The sequence below is a fragment of the Microcebus murinus genome, chromosome 7 (assembly GCF_040939455.1).
Source record: "Microcebus murinus isolate Inina chromosome 7, M.murinus_Inina_mat1.0, whole genome shotgun sequence".
NCBI lineage: Eukaryota > Metazoa > Chordata > Mammalia > Primates > Cheirogaleidae > Microcebus > Microcebus murinus.
The window spans coordinates 81,427,723-81,453,395 of record NC_134110.1 but is presented as its reverse complement, the minus strand read 5'-3'; the positions used below and the strand labels follow the sequence as shown (position 1 = coordinate 81,453,395).

At 38.0% G+C, this 25,673-nt stretch overlaps 1 long non-coding RNA gene across 1 annotated transcript; it reads left to right on the top strand.

Moving 5' to 3' along the window:
- The first annotated feature begins 11 nt into the window (after positions 1-11).
- On the top strand, positions 12-25,538 carry LOC105857069 (uncharacterized). The gene is made up of 3 exons (XR_012920196.1): positions 12-167; positions 6,288-7,555; positions 25,055-25,538. It is a non-coding gene; the product is annotated as an uncharacterized LOC105857069 (long non-coding RNA).
- The last annotated feature ends 135 nt before the right edge of the window (positions 25,539-25,673 follow it).

Below are 25,673 nucleotides of genomic sequence, written 5' to 3'. Positions count from 1 at the left end.
ACGCTTTAGCGCTCCGCGGAAGGCCCGGGAGGGCCCAGCAACAGCGAACGCCCACAAGCCGAAGAACCGAAGGGCCGAAGAGCCGAAGAGGACACTCTCGCGCGGTGATTGGTCGGCTGGCCGCTCTGAGGAAATCCGACTCTGATTGGCAGGAGAGTCACGAACCGGTCAGCCCCGGGTCAGGGGCCGCTAGAGGAGAGGCTGCGGTGTCAAGGGGCTGAGGGGAAGTCGGGGCTGTTGAGGGCAGGGCTTTTTCTACCCGAGCGCGCCATCACGGGCCACCGGACAAGCGCCGCCGGGTGGCAGCGGGGCGTCTCCGCACCTCCGGGGCTCCTTGTTCGCCTTGTGGGGACGGCCGGCTGCGGGATGGCCTGGTGGGGAGGGAGCTCTCGGGCGGGACGGCTGCGTGGAGCCTGGGGCAGTTGTGCGGAGTGTGGAGACCCGCCTCCACCGGGGCCAGTGTGCGCGGGGTGGGAAGCTCGCTGACCTCTGCATGCTCCGGAAGGCAGGTGGCGGGTCCAGTCAGTCGTCCGCCCTGCAAAGCCGCCCCCCAGAGGCCGCCCCCGTAGAGCTGACTAGATGCGCTCTCACCTTCCTGGCGGCGCGCACCTGGCCGCTGTCTTCCCGCCCCAGAGGCGCGTCCTATCTCCCTGCTAACTTTTAGGAACACGGGCCACCGGGTCCCCGGGCCCCTGGGGAATGCAGTCAGACTTTATGGGAGTGAAGTCCAAGGGAAGAGCGCTCCCTAGGCAAGTTTTGTGTAGCGGGCTTTGAGAATGGCCACTGTCTTCTCACTGTATTGTGTGAATACCAGTATGTCTAGCGGGTTGGTTCTAAGGTCTGAATGAAGTCAGGTAGTTCAAGATTCCTGAACATAGTAGGTTTTAAAGTTTTAGTTCTTGCCTCTCCACTCTAGACTCAACCCCCCTCCCCATCTCCATGCCAAGAGTACTTAGTCCTACAACAGCTCTACTGTTAGATTTTGGAGAGCTTATCCTGTAGAAGTATGAGAGAATTTTTTTCCCCTTGTATTTTTGTTTTCCCCTTGTATTTTTTTCCCCTTGTATTAAATTGCCTTGTGGAACAGAGTTGTTAAGCTCATAATAGGAAGCATTATAGTTAATATAAAAGAAAATTTGTTGATGAATTCTAATACTATCCAAATTCATTTTTACGTTAAAGATGTGCAATTTAACATATACCTGGAATGTTGCTTTCTGTACGTTAAAGAGATCTTGGAAAGAAATGGGCCTGAGGAGGAGCAGAAGGATGTTATCTGGTTTAGTGAAAGAGGATCCTTCCCACCGTGTGAAGCAACAGCACAAAGGAGATAGAGTAGGAGCTACAAATTGATAGGGTATGTAGTTCTAGGAAAAGGAGATTTTTCTAGAGCTGCATCTGTCCAATAATGTAGCCACCAGCCATTTGAAATGTGGCTAGTCTGAATTGAGGTCTGCTCTAAATGTAAAACATGCACCAGATTTCTAAGGCATGGTGTGAAAAAAAGAATAAAATATTTCATTACTTTTATATTGATTACATGTTTAAATGAGAATGTTTGGGAAAATTTAAAATTACATATGTGTTTCCCATTATATTTCTATTGGATACTGCTGTTCTAGAGAGCAAGAAAATCTCTGAAGAAGACCAAAACTTTCATTTAGCAGTTGTGAAAGAAGGCAGCCATGTTGCACTTCTCAGGTAGCCTACAGATGTACTGTAGGCTTCACTTAATTTTTATGGGAGGGGTAAAAAGGATCCCTCCCGCACCCCAAGAAAAAACACCAACATAGGGGACATTTTCAGAAAGCAAGTTCTAACTTGTGGAGCCTTATGTCTGTCACATAAACATCACAGTATTGAAAATAATAAAGTTGCCCAGTTATTAAGAAATTTGAATTATGTTTAACAAACTTGATTAAGAATACAGGGAAACAGGTATAACATTTAAGATTCTGTTAAATGTGTTTAAAATAAGTTCTGCATTTTAATGTTTAATTTTTAGAGATAATATACTTCTTTAGTTTTCCAGTGAGCTAGTGTTGAGGTTTCAGGGAAGCTTTATTTCCAGGTTTTTTTAATACTTGCTTTAAAATATATTTATTTTTCATTCATTTATTTAACCAAAGCTTGCTGGGGGTCAGGAGTATTGCTAGGCAGTATAGATAAAATGTGAAGATAGAAGACAGACATGGCCCTTGCTTTCTGGGAGGTAATGCGTACCAGTTCAGAGGCAGTGAATAAATAGATATTAATAATAACCAAGGCAAGTGTATTTTGCCTTTCAGTAAATGCTTACCTCTGTAAATTCAACATTCTGGGTGTTCAAAATCTAGAATTTATATATTACTGCTGACATGTTAAGAGTCTTTGTTAGGACTTAGCTGTGGGCTTAAGAAATATTAACAAAAAAATCAGAGTTAATTCATTCATAACTATGAGAACCTAAAGGATAAAAATTAAAATCGAATATTTCTTTACCTTTAAACATAAAGGAAAGATGAAAAAAATTTATAGTAGCATTTTATATCCTCTTTTAGCCTTTTAGCAATCTTTAGTTTCTAAGAATTTAATAATAGAAATGTAAAGAAGACATTGATTTATGCCCCTAATATAGTTTAAAATTGCTGACTTTACGATGTTAAATTTATTTTAGCATATTACATAGTACTTAAATCAATATATTTGAGTCTTTTAGGAAAAAGTTAAACATAGATCTTATGTTATTTTACTACTGCTGCTGTAACAAATTATCACCAAGGTAGTGGCTCAAAACATCAATTTATTATCTTATAGTCTGTAGGTCATAAGTCCAACATGGGTCTGAACAGTCTAAAATAAAGGTGTCCACAGGCCTGTGTTCCTTTCTGGAAGCTTAATGGAAAAATCTGGTTTTTTGTTCAGGTTTTGGGCCAAATTACACAATGTTGTTATAGAATTGACTTCCCTGTTTTCTTGCTGGCTGTTAGCTGAGGGATGTTCCCAGCTTCTAGAGGCCACCCATGTTCCTTGATTGTGGCCCTTTTCCTCTACCTTCAAAACCAGCAATGGTGGATTGAGATCCTCTCATCCTTCTAATCTCTCCTTCCTCTTATTCTGTTGTTGTGTCTCCAATTATAGCCTTTTAAGAATTTATTTGATTAGGTTGAATCATTCTATCTCAAGGTCCATATTTTAATTACATCTGCAAAGTCCCTTGTGGCATAGTAAGATAACAAATTCACCAGTTCCAAGGATTAGGGCATGGACATCTTTAGGAGCCCTTGTTCTGCCTACCACAGATCTCACTTGGGGCCATGCAGTATATCCAATATTTTTTACGAGTGTTCTCAATACTTTATGTTTGAATAATATAAATGTTGGTAATAACAGATAAATATTATTGAATGTTCCAAGCCCTATTATGAGCCCTTTTACTGCATTCGCTCATTAAACTTCAGAACTACCCCTAGAGGCAAATACTATTATTACTCCCACTTACAGATAGGGTACAGAGAGCAGAGTAAATTGCCTAACTTCTCATTTCTCATGGTGGAATGGGGTTTGGAGCCTAGACGGTCTGGTTCCAGAGCCTGTGCATGCTCTGAACCTCAACATAATGAAGATAATTTCTGAATATAGGAATTTACTAAGCACGTGTTAGTGATATAATGGCTATGAATTCAGGATCTGGCATCACGTCACACTGTCTGGATTCAAATTCCACCTAACAGTTACTGGATGACTCTAGACAAGTTACTTTACTTGATCAATAATAAACTCAACTAATAATATTAACACTTGAGGATTAAATTCGTACTATATGTAAAGTACTTAGAATAGTGCTTCCAAACAGTCATGCATCACTTAACAATAGAATTGAATTCTAAGAAATGCGTTAGATGATTTCATTATTCTGTGAACATGACAGAAACTTACACAAACCTAAATTTTGTGTAGGCTGTATTATACATCTACCTAGGCTATATGGTGCAGCCTATTGCTCCTAGGCTACAAACCTGTACAACATATTGCTGTACTGAATAGCGTTGCCAATTGTAACACAGTGGTATTTGTGTATCTTAATGTGTAAACATAGAAAAGGTGCAGTAAAAATGCAGTATTTTAATCTTATGGGACCACCATTGAATACATGGTTCATCATTGTGTTGGTAGGTTGTACCTAACTGTAGTAAGCTATCGCTAGGTATAATTATTAGTGTCAATTCAACCTTTAAAAACAGTATTTATTATAAAAGGAAATGTTTCCTTTAGGAACATACACATTCTATTTGTGAAATAAAAACTAAAAGTTAAAATTTAGACTTTCCTTTTAATACACAACAATGCCATATCCTTTCTCAGCCTCTGATTTCTCCTCACTCCAGTCTAGCCTCTATCTTTCTAGCAGTGTTAACCTTCAGTGTCATTTGATCATGTACTTGTAAACACTTTGTCAAGACTCTAGTTGTCCCAACTTAATGCCCAAACTTTCCAGAAAAGCACCAGGACTTTTCACACACTCCAAATATTCTTTCCTGTTACTCTCTGCCTAGTATTTACACAGCCATCAATTCAAACATCTCATTGTTCTCATTTGCTATTATTATTCCTTAAGGTAGGCCCATGTATATGTGTGAGGGGCAGTGGCATATCCTGGGTCCCTAACTATCACTGGCTTTCAAATACCACTCCAAAACTCTCCTTCTCTTATATTAATAATAATGTTTGCTGCCATTCCCTTAATTCAATCCTTGTTATCCCTGCACTTTGAGTCATCTCGTAACAAATTGTTGGCCTCCTGCCTAACTGCCCTTCAGGCTTATTCTCTTCCCTTCCTCCTAGAATGATCTTTCTTTCTTTCTTTCTTTCTTTCTTTCTTTCTTTCTTTCTTTCTTTCTTTCTTTCTTTCTTTCTTTCTTTCTTTCTTTCTTTCTTTCTTTTTGAGACAGAGTGTCGCTCTGTCACCCTGGGTACAGTGCAATGATGTCATCGTAGCTCCCTGCAACCTCAAACTCCTGGACTCAAGTGACCCTCTTGCTCCAGCCTCCTCAGTAGCTGGGACTGCAGATGCATATATGACACCCTCAGCTAATTTTTATATTTTTAGTAGAGATGGGGTCTCGCTCTTTTTCAGGCTAGTTTTGAACTCCTGAGCTCAAGCAATCTGCCTGCCTTGGCCTCCTGCAGTATTAGGATTACAGGCATGAGCCACTGTACCCAGCCTAGAATGATCTTTCTAAGATACAAAACTCCACATGTCACTATCCTCCAAACTCTTCAATGCAACCTCTGCCTGTTACTGAGTAATATTATTCCTTTTCTGTGCTTCTTAGCACCAGTTAAATGCTTCTGTAGCATTTAAGGCATCCCACAATTGTTTATTTAAATACTTTTCTTCCCTTCTAAATCATGAAATCATTGAAAATAAGGTAATAAGAGATGGTTTTGCTTGAATGAATTTATATTATATTACTTTATCATAATAAAAAATTATTACATTGTTACCTTATTTTGTCAATATCTTTTGTCACTAATTTGTGAACTCTTTAAGGGGAGGCTCATTGTTGTATTCATTTCTCTTTTCCTCTGTGCCTATGGCATACGAGATACTTAGTAAATAATTGTTGAAGGAATGAATTGGGAAAAATAATCCAGAATAGATACAATTTTTCTAGTTCTCTTAAGTCTAAAAAATATTAAGCAACTTATTGGGAATATATATGATTATTATATACAATTTATTAATGACTTTAAAAAGAGCATAACTGGTGGTTAAAAGCATGGACTGTGGAGCCAGAGTGACTGAGTGTGAATTCTGGCTCTACCACTCACAAGATATGCATTCTTGGAAAAGCTCATTACTCCTATGTCTGTTCCTTTTCTGTAGCAGGAGGGTGATAATAGTAAGGTAACAGAATTAAATGAGTAATATAAGTGTCGATAGCTTTAGACAATATAACAGTGTTTATCACACAGTAAATGTTCTAAAAACATTTGTTAAATAAAAACAGTAATTTATATCCTCATTGCTTTTGATGATAGGTAATGGTCTTGTAATACAATGATTAAAAAAATAGTTTTATAATTGTGTTTTTGAACTATAGGCTTTGTACTCTGCATGATTTTTAATATCTTACGTTATACAATGATCATATATATTCCTTATATAGTTAGAGAGTGCTTGTGTGTGATCCCTCTCATGAGAAACTTACATATTTTTCTCTGTGTATTACTTTTCTATTGTTGTAACAAATTACCACAAACTTAATTTCTTAAAACAACATTGTTTTCTTATTGTTCCATAGGTCAGAAGTCCAACACTGATCTCACCAGCCTAAGATCAAGTTGTCAGCAGGGCTGTGTTCTTTTCTGGAGATTCTAGGCTCGAGTCTGTTTTCTTGCCTTTTCCATCTTCTAGAGGCTGTCCACAGTCATTTGCTCATGGCCTGCTGCCTTCTCTATCTTCAAAGCCAGCAATGTTGCATTTCTCTAATCATTCTGCTATGGTCACATGTCTTTCTCTGATTATAGCCAAGAATTGTTCTCTGCTTTTAAAAATTCTTGTGATAAGATTGGACCCACTGGATAATTCAGGTCAATCTCCCCATGACAAGGTCTTTAATTACATCTGTAAAGTCCCTTTTGCCATGTAAAGTAATTTATTCACAAGTTCTGAGGGTTGGTGTATGGACGTCTTTGGTGGACCATTATTCTGCGTGCCTCACTCCTGCACTGTAAATAAGTCACTACTGAAAGGTACATAGGTTATACCTTTTGAAAATAAAGGTAATATTAGCTAAATTGTTAACAGTAGTGTCAGTATCATTTATTCTTCCAGTGGTTGATGAGAGCCAAGTTTGCTTAGCAGAGTGCTAAAGTACTGCAAAGCCCACTGATGAATGTCTTTGTCTCCAAAGACTTTTATTCTAGTGAGGAAGGGAGAATAAACTCATGTTTATTCAGTGAATAAACATGAATAAAAATGAATAAAATTTAATGTTTATTCAATTAAACTCATGTTATTTCAATGTCTGCTATGAGCAAGTTACTTTACAATGAACTTCAGATATAGTGATCTCATTTAATTTCCACAATAGCTTTATGAGGTATGGTGGGCAGCCTTCAAAGATGACCCTCAATGATTCCTACCACATAGTGTTCATATCCTTGTATAATTTCCTCCTTTGAATGTGGGCTTGACCTGGTGACTCTTCCAAGAGTCTGATAATAGTAATAGGAGACCATTTCTGAGGTTAGGTTCCAAAAACCTGTGACTTTTCTCTTGCTTACACTTTCTTGCCCTCTTACTTGCTTACTTTGGTGAAGCAAGCTGCAATGTGGTAACTTGCCATAGTGAGAGGTACGTGTCAAGAAACTGAGGATGGTCTCTGGCCAACATCCAGAAAGGAACAGAGGCTCCTAGACCAACAGCTTGCGAGGAGCTGAATCCTGCCACAACCAGAACATGAATTCTGAACCAGATCCTTCCCAAGTTTAGCCTTGAAATAAATGCCTGAAGCTCTGCAGACACCTTGATTCCAGCCTCATGAGAGACCCTGAGCCAGAGGACCCAGTAAGTCACACTCAGATTTCTGACCATAGTATTTATGAGATGATAAATGTTTTTCAAAGTCACTAAAAGTTTGGGATAATTGGTTATGCAGAAATAGATAACTAATACTAAGGTAAATACTGTTTTTTATGGGCATGACTTATTTTTTAATTTTTATATTGATACATACTGTACATATTTATGGTATCTGTGTGATAATTTGATACATGCATATGATGTGTAACAGTTAAATCAAGGTAATTAGGATATCCATTATCCTAAACATTTATCATTTCTTTGTGTTAGAAATATTCCTAATCTTTTCTTCTAGCTATTTTGAAATATACAATAAATTATTGTTAGCTATTGGCACCCTACTGTGCTATCAAACACTAGAACTTATTCCCTCTAACTATATGTTTGTACCCATTAACCACACTTTTTTATTCCTACCTTCTTTTTCCCCTTCCCAGACTCTGGTAACCATCATTCTACTCTCTACCTCCATGAGGTCAACTTTTTTATCTCCCACATATGAGTCAGAACATGCGATATTTATTCTGTGCCTCGCTTATTTCAGTTACTATACCGTGTTTCCCTGAAAATAAGATAGGGTCTTATATTTATTTTTCCTCAAGAAGACACCCTAGGGCTTATTTTCAGGGGATATGTTATTTTTTTTAAGTATGGTACAACAATCTACATTTATTCAAATATAGTTAAGTCGTCTTCTTCTGGAACATCATCATAACTCTCCAAACCCCAAATTCCATCCTGAATTTCTTGCGACTCTATTTCCTTTAGAACCATTGGCCCCAATCTCTCATGTTGAGCAACAGAGCTCTCATGGGGCAGATGAGAAGGGCTGCCTGTCTTCTTTACCACGCTGGGATGCAATGCATGGGTTGTGTAGATACTGCGTAGCCACACCCATCACTAGGTCTTATTTTGGGGGTAGGGCTTATATTGAATAAATGCTCAGAAATCCTGTTAGGGCTTATTTTATGGGTAGGTCTTATTTTCGGGGAAACACGGTAATGTCCTGCAGTTCCATCCATGTTACTGTAAATGAAAGTGTTTCATTCTTATTTTATGGATGAATAATATCAATCACATTTTATTTATCCAATCATCCATGGATGGATACTTAGGTTGATTCTATATCTTTGCTATTGTGAATAGTATTGCAATAAACATGAGAGTGCAGATATCTCTTGGATATACTGATTTTATTTCTTTTGGATTCAGTCAGTGGTAATGCTAAATCATATGTATTATTAATTTTTTGAAGAAATTTCATATTATTTCCACAGTGCCTGTATTAATTTACATTCTCAACAACAGTATACTAGCATTTCCCTTTTCTACATCCTCACCAGCATCTGTTACTTTTGTCTTTTTGATGTTAGCCATTCTAACTGGGATGAGATGATATCTCATTGTGGTTTTGATTTGCATTTCACTGATGATTAGTGATGTTGAGTATTTTTTCATATGCCTACTGGCCATTTGTTTTTCTTTTGTGAAATGTATATTCAGATCATTTGCCCATTTTTAAATCAGATTATTTGGTATTTTGCTATTGAGTTGAGTTTCTAATATATTGATTATTAATCCCTTGTTGGATGGATAGTTTGCAAATATTTTCTCCCATTCTGTAGGTTGTCTCTTCACTTTGTTGATTATTTTCTTTGCTGTGCAGAATCTTTATTTTAGTACAGATAAGAAAGCAAAAACTTGACAAGATTTAGGCACACAGTTACTAGTGGAAGCCCCTTCCACTACAGATAATAATAATAAAATTGGTGTATTGGTAGCAGTTGACATTTATTGAGCCCTTCCTAGGTATTAGGCACCTTCAAAGCATTTTATATACATATCATCTTAGATTATTACAAAAACTTTATACTATGGGTACTATAATGATCTCATTTGATAAATGATGAAATTGGAGTTAAGAAAGGTTAAAGGATATGCCCCAAATCCATAGTTAGCCAATATATTCCAGGATTTGAACCCAGGTTGTTTAACTTTTAAGTTCTCACTCTTAACCACTATTATGAATTGCTCCCTAAAGATCCACACTATGAGGCAAAAACTGGTGGGGTAGCAGGGGGAAATGGAAGGCCTGTAACTGTTGTGAGGCAGATGACGTTATTCCTGACCAGGTTTATTAGGAAATGCTTGGGTGCTAGGAAGCCATCTGACTGGGCTTTTCAAGGTTGGGGAGAATTTAGGCTTGTGGCTGTTAGAGGAATGAGAATGCCAGCTGAGCAACAACAGGGAGAGAAGCATAAGACACAGATGGGAAAACACCAGCCCACAGTGTCTAGAGCTGGGGCAGGATGAAGAAAAGTGGAAGATAAGTTTAGAAAGGTAGTTTGTGGCCTGGTTCTAGTTATGTAAAAAAATATGAATATCTTTTTCATAAAATAATTGATTCTAGAGTTTTTTGACTAGTCATTTGAATCAACTACATCTTAGTTATTACAGAGATAATAGTCTTGTAAATTTGAAACAGAGCACCCGTTGTATATATTGTATGAAAATATCAAGTTTAGTTTCAATGAAGTACAAAAGAAAATTATGAATGTACACTAAAAATTTTATATGGTTTAACTTCTTACCACATTCAAAGATGTGTTCAGTTTATATTACTTTCAGTGAAGTGAATGTATTGTTCCATATCAAAAATTTACAGGCCTTTTTTTCCTTATAAAAACAACGTTATTGGTGATTACATTCAAAGCACATTAAGTATTTTACTAAAAACATAACATATAGAAATAAAGAAAAAAATAGTTATAATTGTGTTTTTAGTTATCTGGATATTGGCCTTAAAAACAGAACTATTTTTTTCTCAAAACATCATTCAAATTCACTAAATGGAAATTTAATTTTATAAGATGAACTTTTCAAATTTGTTTATAGTGTGAGCTTTCAATTTAGACAATTTATCATTATTTGGAGAGGAATTTTTTCTCTTAAACCAGATTGAGTTTTCTTTCTAGGGAATAAATGCATCCAGGAGAAATGTTTCCACAGCTCATACCTAGCCAAAAGCAGTGGCCATGAAGGAATGGATAGCTCATTGAATAATGACAAAAGGAAAATATGTAATCCCTTTTCCCTTAGTCTCTCTTTGTCCTTGACATATCTTAAAATTTTCCTATACATACATTAAATCAGTTTACATTTCAATTCTTAAATTTGGATGTTGAACTTCTGTTTTACAACAGTGCAAAGCAGGCAATTGCAAATATAAAATATATATGCAGAGGCCTGACTTTGATTTGTGTTTGACAGCGGTGTGACCTTTGGAAGGTCTCTTAACTGTCATGGGCCTCAGTTTCTTAATCTCTCATCTGTTTGACATGTCCTATACGATTTCTTTTTGTTTTAATGGATTAGGATTCTACCGGCCAATTTTTTATGGCTGCAGTTTTAACCTGATTCTGCACTTAAACATGTGGGACACTGTCTGCATATATTATTTGAAGTCATCTTTTCTATGTCTGCAGGTTTTCTGCAATAACGTAATTACATCCATAAGAGAGGCTAAGTCCTAAATTCTTAGCCTAGCCCCAGTTTGGTTCTTCTTCCTGCTGGTTTTGATCTTATAATTTAGGAGAAGATACTCCCTCCACCTCTCAGGCAGATTATGTACTAGCCCTAGAGGAATAAGCTTGAAGTTATTTCACTGTAAAATATCTCCCTTTTCTGCATGTATTTAAGTATTTGTACTGTATATCTTACTGCCATAACAGAGGAAATCAGTGAGTTAAAGAGAAAAAAAAATGTGGCAATTATTTAACCTGATACCATTAACCTTAAGCAGGCTCAGCATCCAATGGCTGGCTTAATCCCAATCCTCCTAACCCCCTTCTCCTGGAAGATAGCAGTGACTCTTAGAAGTAGGAAACTTCTTCAAAAAGAAGCCTCTGAAGCCGTAAGAACTCAAGTATCTGAATTAATGTATTTTTCCTGCTCATTTTGGAAGGCTCTCATCACTGAACATTGTTTTTGTGTATCTCTAAGTTGCAGACATTCCCTAAAAGTTGAACAAAGGTGATCTTGTAGAGTTGCAAGAACTAGGTTTCAAGTTAAGGAAACCTGATCATTTTATGTCCACCCTACTTAATGACCTTAGGCAAATGATAGAAATTCTGAGCTTCAGTACCGCATGTGAAAATGAAGAATATGGGCTAGATGAATTTTGAGAACTTTGCCAGTTTTAAATTTATATGATTCTAAGAGTACATTGCCAAACTCTTTAGATACTCTGGATTAGAACCAGGCACCAAGGTGAATGCCAAAGGGCAGTGCTGCTTAGCCAGGCTTTGATAATATCCAGAACAGTAGAGGTTCAGGTTTAATTCACTTTGATTCCAAAAACTTCTGGGAAGAAAGGTAGCCCTGAGGACATAAGACTAGGCTTGCCATTCCTATACCATCTCTAAGTGTTTTGTTTTATAATATTCAGTTAATAGAGGTTTAATAAATTCAAACTATTTTCCAGTTATTATTACAGAAGGACAGTATACATCTTTGATTTTTGTATTTATTTCTTTTAAATCCTATCATTTACAAATTGTCCTTGCTAGAAAATCCTGTTAAGGTTTATTAATCAAATAACAATCATTGAAACAATATTTTACTGCCTATATGATACTATATTAGTCACTTTGGGAAGATATAAACACTTATGAGAACATGCTTAGGTAGCTTGCATGCTAGGAGAAAAGTGACAAAGAAATAAAAATACAAACAGGAATAAAAGAATCAAAATGCCCAGGACATTTTGTAGGAGAATAGAATTATTCTAAAAGGGAGAATGCATCCTTTGGTTTTTTAAATAAAATAATTTGGGAGTACTTTGTTAAATTAAAGATTTTTTTAAAAAGAAGCAGGTTAAAATATTTCTTTTCCCAGCCTGCAAAGCTCTCTTTAAAGATAAACATTGAAGTGGTATTTTTAATTATTAAGGCTGGGCACTTATTTCCTTCTTACACTCATATACTTCCAAGGGGATTTGGAACATGGAAGAGTTTCATAGCTATTTAGAGAAATGAGAATCTAGGTCTTTATAATTACAAACATTACTTCCTGGTTCTATCTAAGTTCAGGCTCTATTCTCGGTGGTATTGAACCTTCCAAGTTGTGATACATCAATATAAAGTATGCTCTGTGTCTGAACATTCAAACACTTATAAGTCTCTAGGATATATAAAGGCAAGTTTGTTTTAGTTACCTTTGTTACCCGTTGCTTTTTTCTGTGTGGTTAGTGAATTGCCAATTAAATATATAATTTAGAAAATAAAATTTGATAAATTTATTCTCATTTCCAAATAATTGTAACTAAAATGCAAAGCAGTAATAATGTACTCTGGCTGTCTATGAGCAGATTACCTGAAGCAGTGTCTGAGCATGTTTAGTCATAAGCTTAAGACAACCAGAAAATGCTGATTTTGGGGGAAATTTTGATGGATTTCGTTACTAACTAATAATTCGAAATTATTCGTACTAATTTTGATAGATTTGTACTAACTAACAAAACCTTAATCAAAACTAAGGTTTTGATTCGTACGAAACCGTATCTGTTTGTGCTTAAGTAGTGTTTAGTAAAGGTAAATATTTCTGTGATGAATATAGTTTTTTAAAATAATGCTAATTTTAATAAAGTGCCATAGACTCAAACTTTAGATTAAAGTTAGGTTATTTCCCTCTATTTTGTAAAATAATAGTTAATAAGCAATGGTTAATAACATATAGTACCAAATATATGTCACACACTATTCTAAGTATTTTACGTGTATTAATGTTCGTGATATTCACAACAACCTCGTGTAATAGGCGTTGTTATTATCACGATTCCATTTTAAAGGTGACAAAAGTGAGTCACAGAGAGATTAAGTAAATTACCCCAGATCTTAAAGTTGACAGGGTCAGAATTTGGTTTGAGGCACCCTGACCCTGGCATCAGTGAGTGCTCTTAATTACTGTTCTATGCTTCCTCACTTCCTCTCAACAAAACAGGCTGCACTTCAGCTTCCTTCATTTTGCAGTCCTGGACCCACATTCTAAACTTGAGCACCTAGAGCCCAAATCTGTTTTTCACTTAATCACCTAATATTAAATGAATGGGATGGGAAGAAGTCAAAATACTAGCTGTGTCCAGGGCCAGCTACATTATTTGCAGGGCTCAGTCTAAAATGAAAATGCTTGCTCGAGAAAGAGAGGGAAAAATGTAATTAAAGGTACTAAATTATAAAGCTTTTTCCTTTCTTTTACAGTCTTCCTCTTGTTATAAATTTTTTTTGTTTGCCATTTAATGTCATTCTAAGTAAAGAAAAAATGAAATTTTAAATGATTAGTGTGAGTTTTACCATTCATATTTGAGCTACACAGCACAAAGGAGTGCACAATACCTATTTTTTTTTTTTTTTTTTTTTTGAGACAGTCTTGCTCTGTTGCCCACGCTAGAGTGCTATGGCATCAGCCTAACTCACAGCAACCTCAAACTCCTGGGCTCAAATGACCCTACTTACTGCCTCAGCCTCCTCAATAGTTGGGACTACAGGCGCATACCACCAAACCCAGCTATTTTTTTTTCTATTTTTAGTTGCCTGGCTAATTTTTTTTCTACTTTTAGTAGTAATGGGGTTTTGCTTTCGCTCAGGCTGGTCTTGAACTTCTGACTTCAAGTGATCCTCTCCCCTTGGCCTCCCAGACTGCTAGGGTTATAGGCATGAGCCACTGCTCCTGGCTCACAATACCTATTTTGAATGCAAATATAAGTATTTAAAGCATTCTAGTATGTGGAATCACCAAATTTCACAACGCTTTTTTTGTACCTTACACAATAATTTTTTTTAAACCAGAACATTGGAAACTGCATAAAACTAACTAAATTGTTTTTATTTTACTTCTTTATTTTACACATTCTGCCTTCAGTTTACTGATGATTAAGGGAGGACTGAAAGAAAGAGGAAATATGGGTTGTCTTGATTTTTCTTTTCCTTCTATGTCATCATTTTCAGTAGAAGCAGCTCACTAGTACAGGGAACTAATATAAGTAAGAAGGGATATGATGAATTTCCTTGGTTGCTCATGTTTCTTAGAACACCATTGTCTTCTTTCTGTGTCTGAAGTAAGTTCAGCTTCAAATAGAAAGCATGGCTAGTAGTGCCCTTGCTTACTCAGTAACATGCTTACCTTGTAGACTTGATTTGTGTCTCTGTGAGCTTGTGCTTATTGTGGGTCCACCGGAATACTGTGCTCATAGACACTATGAACACTGTGTGTGAATTGGAAGCTAGGGAACAGAACAGGCCAACATGAACATTTGCTCATGTATAGGTTCCATTGTCCCACTGGATTTCACTTACAAATATGTTCAAATATGAAATTATTGAGAATCTCAAGATGGCACTAGCAGAGCCCTTTTGAGTACAAGGCCCTGTATGCTTACGTGGTTATATGCCTCTGAAGCAGACCCTGCTCATAGCCATTAGACAAGTCAGAAGCTGGATTAGACTGAAACAATTTTTTACAATCAATGCCAAACATTTTGCTAAAGATATAAAGAATTGGCCTGGGAGGATAGTGTTCATAGGTGATCAAGACAAGGCAGTATTGACTTCCAGAGGGTTCTGGCCCCCCAGCTTTGATAAGAGCCTAAAGAAGCCAGCTGGTTGCTTGAAGCCATGCTCAGTAAACACCTTCCACAGCCTGATGGACTTCCTTGGAAAGGCCTGGATGGTACATTTCTGCGGGACAGGGATGGGTATATGGAGATTTCTGTAGGGCAGAGATAAGTACATGGAGATTTCTCTGAGGCAGAGAGAGGTACATGGAGATTGCTGTGATGGTTTGGCAGTAGATGATAAATCCAGTGGCCAGAAAACAAGTAATAATCATACTATAACCCTGCCCCATCATACATGCAACATTTTTTCAAGGCATTTTCACCCACATTAGCTCATTCAAGCCCACATTTCTATAAGATAGGCTGGAATTACATTCCCATATTACAGATGAGAAAGCATAGGATGTCTAGAGCAGGGCTGTCCAATAGAACTTTGTGCAATGATGAGAATGTCCCATATCTATGCTGTCTAATAAGATCCTCACTAGCTACCTATGGCTAGTGTGATTATGGAGCTGAATTTTTCATTGATTTGATTTTAATTAAATTCAAGTAGCCACATGTAGCTAGTGGCTCTATACTGGACAGTGCAAATGAAAAACATACATGTCATATGCTCCCTCCACACATTAAGCCACTAGCATACCAGTATCAGAGCCTGAGATTCTCAGAACTTCTCAAGAGCAAGCTCGTAACCAGGCACTTTTGATATCTGGGGGATGTCACTCTAGATCAGCTAACTTGTGTCCCTCAGACCTGTTATTTATCCCCTTGTTCCAGTCAAGAGCTGGAGAGGGCAAATTTTAAACAGCAAATCTCCAGGTGATAGTAAATTAACACTCTTGTTTCAAAAAGGCAACCAGAGGTATTTGGGATCTAGATATGCTTGTCTGTCTCTAAGAGGGTTAACAAGGCCAGGTTATCAGCCACCCCTAGAGTGCTGGTTTCATTATCTCTTCAACTCTGCTGAAAAGCACCTTCCTGCATTCTTTCAGATTTTATTTGTGTTTAAAGAACACAAATGCTGTTTACAGCAGCCCCTATGCCAACTCTGGGAATCTTATCCAACTTTACTGACCACTTCATCGTCACACCATCAAGATGAATTTCATTTGAGGCCTAACTCAATTATCACCCTTTCTCCCAATACTGATGCAACTCATTTTAGTGTTAGTACACTTTATCAGATGGGCAGCATCATCACCTGTGAAACTCCTTCCCTCCCTCACACTATCAGTAACTCCCAATCCATTTTTAGTTATCTATTGGACATTTATTCAAATACTTCTAGGGATGAAAAAAACAAAAAACAAAAAAAGGGCCGGGCGCTGTGGCTCACGCCTGTAATCCTAGCTCTTGGGAGGCCGAGGCGGGCGGATTGCTCAAGGTCAGGAGTTCAAAACCAGCCTGAGCAAGAGCGAGACCCCGTCTCTACTATAAATAGAAAGAAATTAATTGGCCAACTAATATATATATAAAAAATTAGCCGGGCATGGTGGCGCATGCCTGTAGTCCCAGCTACTCGGGAGGCTGAGGCAGGAGGATCGCTTGAGCCCAGGAGTTTGAGGTTGCTGTGAGCTAGGCTGACGCCATGGCACTCACTCTAGCCTGGACAACAAAGTGAGACTCTGTCTCAAAAAAAAAAAAAAAAAAAAAAAAAAAAAACCAAAAAAAACCAAAAAACAAACTTGATATAGTCCCTAGTCTCCATCTACAAACTTCCCAATCTCCAACCGAGTTTGGGAAAGCTGCATTCAAAGCTATCTATGCTCTTTAGTATCTATCTACCTTTTTATTCACCATCTGTAACTCAGATATTGACCAGATACTGGAAGAGTACATACTCATATTCTTACCAAAAGCAAATGATCCATATAATCCCTGGGGAATTTATTCGTGATCTTACTGTGTCTTCCATCCACAACATTCTATTTTACAGATATAAGTTAGATCACCCACTGATTACCCAAACCTCCTACCACAGTTGGTACCCCAACAGTCAGCTACCATTATGAGATTTATGAGCCATTCAAGAGTATGGCTCTCAAGCTTGTTTTTTTTCCCCAAGATGCCTGAGGACTACTACACATATATTTTCCCCATTTCCTCCTATCCCAAGCTAATCTTCCTCCCCTGAAGTACCACAATGACCTCCTAATTGATCTTCCCATGTTAATTCCTACTCCATCCAATCCATTTTACATAATGCAGCCAGGATGACATTTTAGGAAGATAATGATAACCATGCTATTTCTCTGCTCTAATCCCTTCAATGGATTTTCTTTGCTCTTAGGTTACATACCAAAATCCTCAATATGGCCTGAAGATGCTGGAAGATCTGCCCAATGCCTCTTCCCATTTGTTATTTTTTTTACCTTAACTATTTTTGCTTCAGGCACAAGGCCTTTTTATGTCATTCATCAAATTAATTCCACAGACATTTATTCAGAATCTAGGATGAATAAGACAGAGAAGATCTTCACTCTCATGGAAGTTTTGTTTTGATTGTAGAAAATAGATGCACAAGTAAGAAAATAAATAAGATAATTTTATTGGAGAAAATACAGTGATGTGATTGAAAGTGACTTGGGAAAAGCCCTGCCTGCTATAGAGAAGGTACCTAAGAAGGCTTCTTTTCCATACTCCACTCCTTTCTGCCCCAGGACCATTACTTTTGCTATTCCTTGTACTTTGAACTTCTTTCTCCCACCTCCCTCCTTGATTTCCACCCTATTCCACTGAGGAATCTCCTGCTCATTCTTTAGAGTTCAGATATCTCTTCCTTAAGTAATCCTTCCCCAGTTCCCAGGCTAACTCAGGTTTCCCTGTTGCTTTTTCTTTTTTGTACCTACCACAATTATAATTAAATATTTGCTTAGTTATTATTATTATTTCCTGATGTCTTTCTCCCCTACTATACCATGTAACGGCAGGGGCAATGTCTTCCCTATATCCTCAGAGTCCCATCTTGAGTCTGTCACCTGTAGTTGCTCAATATATACCTGGTGAATGGAGTGATAATATTATAATAGTAGTTCACTACACAGCATTACAAAGCAGAAGATAAGAAGAACCTCCTTTGGATATGCCCTTCCCACTTTTGAATGTCATCTTCTCCAGTATGTCATAGAATTGTATAAGGCCTATGTCATCAGACACTGTGTGGCAGGGGAGGTATACAGGTTGGCTTCCCTACCAATTTATATGTATGATCTGCCTTTGCTGGAAACAGTGATAGATTACTGTTCAAAAGGTTCCCTTCCTTATCCCTCCTGCCATGCCTCTCTCCTTGACTTTGGGTTTAGCTTTAGTACTTATCTTGGCCAATAGACTATTAGAAGACCTACTACAAGCAGGGAATGGACATGTGCTTGGTGTCTGGTCACGTCCTTTTATATCTACTATCTTTACCATGAGAAGAGCTGCTGTTAGGCTGGGCCCCAAATGAGTACATGTGGACAGACCTGAGCCCAAGCCTCAATGAGGAACCATGCACAACTGGACTATGGCTTGAGCAGAGCTGTGCAGCTGAGCCCAGTGCAAATCAGCCTTCACTGTCCCACAAACATTTGAGCTAAATAAACATCTATTGTACACTGGCACAATTTTGTGGTTGTCTGTGATGCAGTATGCTGACTGACACAGACCTTAAAGGTTGGAAAAATTTCTGCCCAGGTCTGAATGTGGCTCCTTTTTCACAGGAGGCTTATGAACAAAAAATTAGCTATCTGTCTGGGACACATCCAGTGAAATACGTTTACGATGATGGAACAGAAGCCAGATTGTCACAATAAAATTTCCATTTGGGAGACCTACAGCAGTCAATGATACTAGCAATTCAGAAGTCCTGCTAGATAGACAATGTGAGGGTCTGTGGAGGTCATGAGAATGTGCCTCACAGACCTCCTAATACAGGGAGCACACTTGACCTAGGAGGGCTCCATCTGAAGCATCTCTCATTGCCTTGCAGTAGAGGCGTTGCCTACTGTGGTTTGTTCTTTGCCAATAACTGAACATGAGAAAGTTGGAATGGTAAGACAGAATCCTTCCTGAGAGACCCAGAACTCCTTTGTAAGCCAGCATTAGCAGTTTTGCTGAGCTTAGCTTTCTTTGCACAGCAGTCTAGGCACCTTTCCCCAACATTCTTTCTCTGTGTCTCTCTTTCTCGCTCTCTCTCTCCTTCACTCACAGTCTAATGGCTTTCCCACCCTTTCCTAACTGCCTCTTTATTTCTCTGAACACAGGTTCTTGCTCCACTGAAGTCCTTACATGCTTAATCCTGCCTTGGCATCTGTTTTTTGGTGGACCTAGACTAAAAAAAGTGGGAGTGAGTTCAGTTTAAGAAAATGGGAGTGAGATGGAGATTTTGGACTAGCTCACCCACCACTCAGTATGAAAATTGGACACTGTCCTGATAGGCAGGTGGGGAATGGATAGCCCCAGCACAAGGTAGTAGTTCAGTTGCTAATAACTTCTCTAGTAATGATCTGGAAAAATGTTCTGGTGGAGGGGAATGCTGAGGCAGGTGCCATGATGCTGGTATTTGAGATATGTAAGGTGAACCATGCCTACCGAGACAGTAAAGTTGACTGGTTGCTGCTCTGTTGAAACGAGGCCCTGCAGAAGGATAATGAAGGATTGCCTGGCATAAACAAATGGTTAATGGCTAAATGTGAGAACCAGAAAGCTTGGGTGGTGGTAGCATATTTAAAAAGTAGGTGCAATCAGATGGTAGAAAAAACAACTAATTGTGAGAGTTTCACAGCTCCACAGACACCTGAACATTCAACCCAAACAGGTTTGTTATGTGAAGTTCCGAGCCCGAGTAGGGAAAACTAGGGATCCTAGAACTATGATGGTACTATCAGGATGTCTCTGAGGATGGTGATTCCACAACTCTCTCTCTGAATCTTCTAGGTGTGCAGAGGTGGCCACATATCACCTCTGTAGAAAGAGCTACCCTTTCTGCTGTGCTGGAAGACTCTGCAGTACCTCTCCCCATAGGCAACGGACACCCCTGTTCAGAAGCAGCCTTCATCACCTCTCCTGCCTGCCAGACCTATAACTAGAGACTAGATTTTAAACATTCTTGGTCATGGGGCCAGAATGCTAGTCTGAATAAGCAAAAATTTATTGACTTGGGGTCATTTCCTTGGAAAATAGGTTTTAATGCCCTAGCAAAGACCCAAGGGATGGGGCACATGTTCTATTGGAGTGACTCTTTGGAACCTCGACAAAACAGTGGTCAAGTGTCAATAAATTAGAAATGTCTGATTAACTTGGAAAATGGTAAAAAAAAAAAAAAAAAAGGAGAAAAAAAAAAGTTTGAGGAAAGTAGGCATGTTGGATTGGATATAACATATAAGGCCAGAAAGTCCACCAGAGGATTATGTCCCATAGAAGCCCAGAAGACACACCATTCACTAAAGCCATCAGTAATGCACTGGTGGGAGAGATGCAGGCCAGGGATGATGGTAGGAGAGATCACAGAGCTGGGCTCCTTCTATGAATTGATGACTTATGGGACCCATCAATAATAGAGGTTGGTGGGGGTTAATAACCATCAGAAGCCAGGAGTCCACAATTGTAGGAATAAATGGCAAGGTTGAAGAGAGTTGTAAAGATGGTGAATAATATGTGGTGTCCACAGGGGCAGATTAGAGATGGGGAGAGAGGGTGAGATAGAAGAGAAATATAGACGAGAATGAGCTTCTCCCTTGCTCAGTCCCCATACATAAGTCGATTTTCAAGTCTGGAACCCACTGACTGAGAAGTGCCTGGGTCACTAAGAAGCAGGACTCTTCAACCCCATGGAATATACCATCACAATCCTCCAGTATTTCCCCAAAAGGAATTACATTCATTACCTGGGTGCTAGTACATGGGGTAAAGAGGAATAGCAGCACATTTGAGGACTACTGAACTCAGGGTCTGAGTTTACACTGATAGTTGGAGACCCAAAGTATCATCATGACCTCCTGTTGAAGCAGGGCTAAGAGGCCCAGGAGTCCTGACTAAAATCCAGCTCACAGTGAGTCTACTTGTTTCAATGACTCACCCAGTGATCATTTTCCCAGTCCCTGAGTGTATAGTTAGAATTGGTGTATTAGGCAATTAGATTAACCCCCATATTGGGTCCCTGGAGAAGGAGCCATTGTAGTGGGGAAGACCATAAGGAAACCTCTGAAACTCATCCTCCCAAATTCCCAGCCAAAATAGTAAGTCAAAACAAAATTTTATCCCAGTGGAGACTATGGAGATTAATGACACTATTAGAGAACTAGATGATGCAGGGGAAATGGCTTCTATCATATGTCAATTTAGTTGGCAATCTGATCCCTGAAGCTACCAGATAGACCCAAGAAAATGGCTGTAGACTACTGCAGGTCTAACCAAGTAGTAGCCTTTATTACAGTAGCTGTGCCAGATATGGTATTGTTGCAAAAACAGATTAATGAGACCTCAGGTATTATATATGAATGTGGCCTATTATTTGGCAAATGTGTTATTTTTTTATTTCCATGGTAAGTAGGAATCAGAAACCATTCATATTTGTATGGGTCAGATGACAATATTCATATGTAGAAGGAGAAAGAAAAAGGCCAAGTTTGAATTTATGGGTGGGTTGGCTAGGTAGTGAGTAAAAACCTGGAAGAGAATACAGCTATATTCTAGACACATAACAAAATAGAGAGGAGAGATCTTCCCAATGGAAAAAAACTGTAAGCTGTGCACCTGGCCATCCACTTTGTGTGGAAGGAGAGAGACCCTGAAGTGAGAATATTCATAGATTCCTGGCCAGCAGCAATGGCCTAGTGATCTCCAGGGGTCTGACAGGAAAAAGACTAAAACAATGGAGTTAAGCATATCTAGAGTAGAGGCATGTGGATCACTGTATGGGAGTATGTACAAAGGGTGAACTATTTTCATCCTTCATGACCACCATAAAGCATCCAACATGGAAGAGACACTAGGTAACAAAGTACATAAAATAACTTGACTAGTTGATATTAGCCAATGTTGACCACCCTAAAACTGACATAATGGGTACATGAATGAAGTGGACACAGTGGTAGAGACAGAGGCTATTTATGGGACCAACAGCACAGATTCCCCAATGATTTTGCTAAACTTTCCTTAAAGTGCATGGCAGTCTAGAATGACTCCACCTAATCTTCTCCTTTTTTTTGGTCAGGGACAGACTTGGATCATTGTCTGACAGGCTCTCCTAGCCTTATCTGTTTCCTTCTACATAGGAATTTTCCCTAATAAAATCATTTTATGTTTATTCCTGTCTTAGAATCTGCTTCTTGAAGGCCGTGGACTTACATAGCTCCCTACTCTAGGAATGCAGAAATGGTCCTTTAGTTAGGCTCCATTTCTGTTCCCTGGAAGTAGCTCCATTCTCTTCTGTTTTCCATGACCCTTAGTTCTGGTTTTCTGCATCATGCTTCTTGACCACAGGTGAAGAGGGTATTGGAGACTCCACCTTTTATGAGGACTAACTTTCTCAGCCCCTGCTTCTAAATAATAGGAGCCCAAATGCCATAGTAAGTAACAAATGTCTACAATTTATTTTAGTTCAGGAGAGTGATAGTACAACTCTCTTAAAAACGTAGCTTTGTATCTGTTTAATTCTGGTTAGCTCAATTTGCCAATAGCCACATCTATAATTCTAAGACATACTGCTCTCTCTAGACTTCATTTTTGGTAACTTAAAAGTACAGTCTTCTGTGGAAGAGCTGCTTCTTTCACTGAGCCATTTTGACCCATGGGAATATTTGACTTCATTCTACTATAAAGCATGTGCTCACATAATACCATGCAAAAGGCCTCAGCCAGTTTGCCTATTTGCCCAGTTTTTGTTTTCTAGACAGCTCAGGCTCATTTTAGCTTTTACCTCCCCACTGAAAGTATCATTACTAGATTATTTTGTTCATGTTGGAAACACCATGTTGCAGACAATCCTGTTAATTGAGTATTCACACACTTGCTGGGTTCAAAGTCTTTATTTTTTCCTCTCATCCATTTTCAAAATCTCCACAAACAAGCTGGAGCTCTAGGTCAGCTCCGTACTTTTGCCCATTTGCTCTAGTTTATTCTGTGAGAAACTCACTCATTTTTTGTTCCACTTCTACTACAACACGTAAGAAAAAAGGAACAAGGACTATAGCTGGGGACACTCCAACATGTAAGTATCAGGGAAAAGAAGCAGAACCAGATGAGACTGAGAAGGAATAACCAATGAAGGAGGAGAAAAACCAAGAAAGGGAATGCCTTAGATGCCAAGTGGAGAAAACAGCAATTGTGCTCAATGCTTTTGATAAGTCAGATGAAGTCTGAAAATAGATCATTTGCTTTAGCCACTTGGGCCATTGGTGACCTGGAGTAGAGCAGTTTGAGTGTAGGGATAAGGTTGGATCCTAATTGCATGGGTTTAAGAGGAAATTGAATCTTTTTTTTTTCTTCATTATGTAAAGAACCCCCACCCCTTCTCTCTGTTTCTTTAGTTTTGCATCTCTGCCAATCCCCTCAATCAGTACAAAACATCCCATTAGCTAGAGCTGCAAAGTGGATCTTTCCTCTGTAGAAAGTGAAATAATTATACCTATTTTAATACTATATGAATACTATACTATTTTAATACTATATGAAATAATTATACCTATTTTAATACTTTGTCCTCATCTCATCCATTGGTCTAGTCTGCTCATAGAATCCCTGAAACCATGATTGTATTTTACCTCATCACTTAGCATCAAGGTTAGTGCTAACTAGTTTTTATTATGGTAGGACTTTATCTTACCCTTCTAATTCAGGGTGTTTTTCTTTGTATCAAATCATGTGCCAGCTCTGACTAGGATTTAAAGGGGCTGACATTAGCAGGTTCCATTTCAAGGTAGTTTGAAAAAGAATGTAGTTGGCAGGGCTCTTGGGTTCTAGCACTGATTCTAAAATAATTGTATGATTTAGTCAAGGTTCTTAGTTGTAAGAATATCTGGGAAAATCACTAAGAAAATATCATCTCTGGAATAAAAGAGTCTTTGTGGTTTTCCATATCCATAAAAGTCTATGCCTTATTGCCCTTAGCTCTTCAAACATTTTTTTTAGATTGACTTATTCTTTCCAAATGTCTGAGGAGGTGGATAAAATTATTCATGTTTTAGAGATTTGGAAGTAGAAGCTAAGAGAGTGCAGGTGATTCACCATGTTTTAAAGTTGATAAGAGGGAGAACAATTTACAATTGCAAGCCATGAAGCTAAATGGTCTAGTTTGAATCATGGCTTTGTAACTTACTAACTGTGTGACCCTAGACAGTGATTTAAGTCCTGAAACTCAATTATTTTAACTGAAAATAAGGTTAGGACCAGCATTTTCCTTATGGATTGTTGGAAGCATTAACTGTGATAATCCAGGTAAAATGCTTTAATGTTCCTCAGCACATAGTATGTATTCAATAAGTATTAACTCTTAATAAAATGTATTTCTTTTCCTTTTAGTGTCTGGCTTCCTACTTGCATCTGAAGTATATACCAATTGCTTGTCTGGTCTTTCAAACCACATTTTTATTTTGGAATTCTAGCTACTGGGTGATCTGAAAAGCTATAACTGTTTTTTTAAGGAACATATTAGTATAACAGTAAGGGGAATTTTATTACTTTCTATCAATTTCCAATATAAAAATTGACAAATCAAGGCAGCCCAAATTTGAAAGTGTGTAGAGAGGGAGATTACCACTAAATCACTTCATTTATTTTTCTCTTTCAAAAATACATTTTTTAAAACAGCAGGATAAAAAAGGAAAATTGTATTAGAAAAAGGGCTGTTACCCTACGACATTTCCTCAGTGATTGATTGTATTTTCTCCCAGGAATTGAAGAAAAGGAGAAGAGAACATGACGGTTGATTGCATCAAAAGTGTGACACGAATAAAAGAATCAAGAAATCACATATGTCTGTACAGAAGTCAACTAATAAATCAAAAGCATGTTCTTAGCTAAGTCAGATGTTTCTTTGAAACAGCATATGGTGCAATTCCAATATACTCTATATTCAGCTACCTAACAGGCTGTCTTGTTGCTTTCAACTAGTGAAAAATATAGCAGCACAAATGTTTATAAGGCTGATAAAACATTTTAACTTTATTTTATGCCCTGATTAGCTATTGCTGGCCTGATGATTACATTGTAAAACCTGAAATCATAAATGAAGAAAATAACCTGTTGGCAGGAGTGAACACTAATTGTTACAATGTCCTATATTAAACCTGTTCATAGTTTCTTTTTAGTAGCTATTTTGATGTAAAATTTAACAAGTTTTCTTTTATCCCATATCAAGACTGTCTTTTTTTTTTAATGTGGATTTAAATTTCTACATCATTTGTAGAGTGGAGTCATAAAATTAACATTTTTCATGATAATTTTAACAAAATCAAATCCTCTTAACTATATCATGCCTTAATCTCTATGTTTGAATAAGGAAAGAATGAA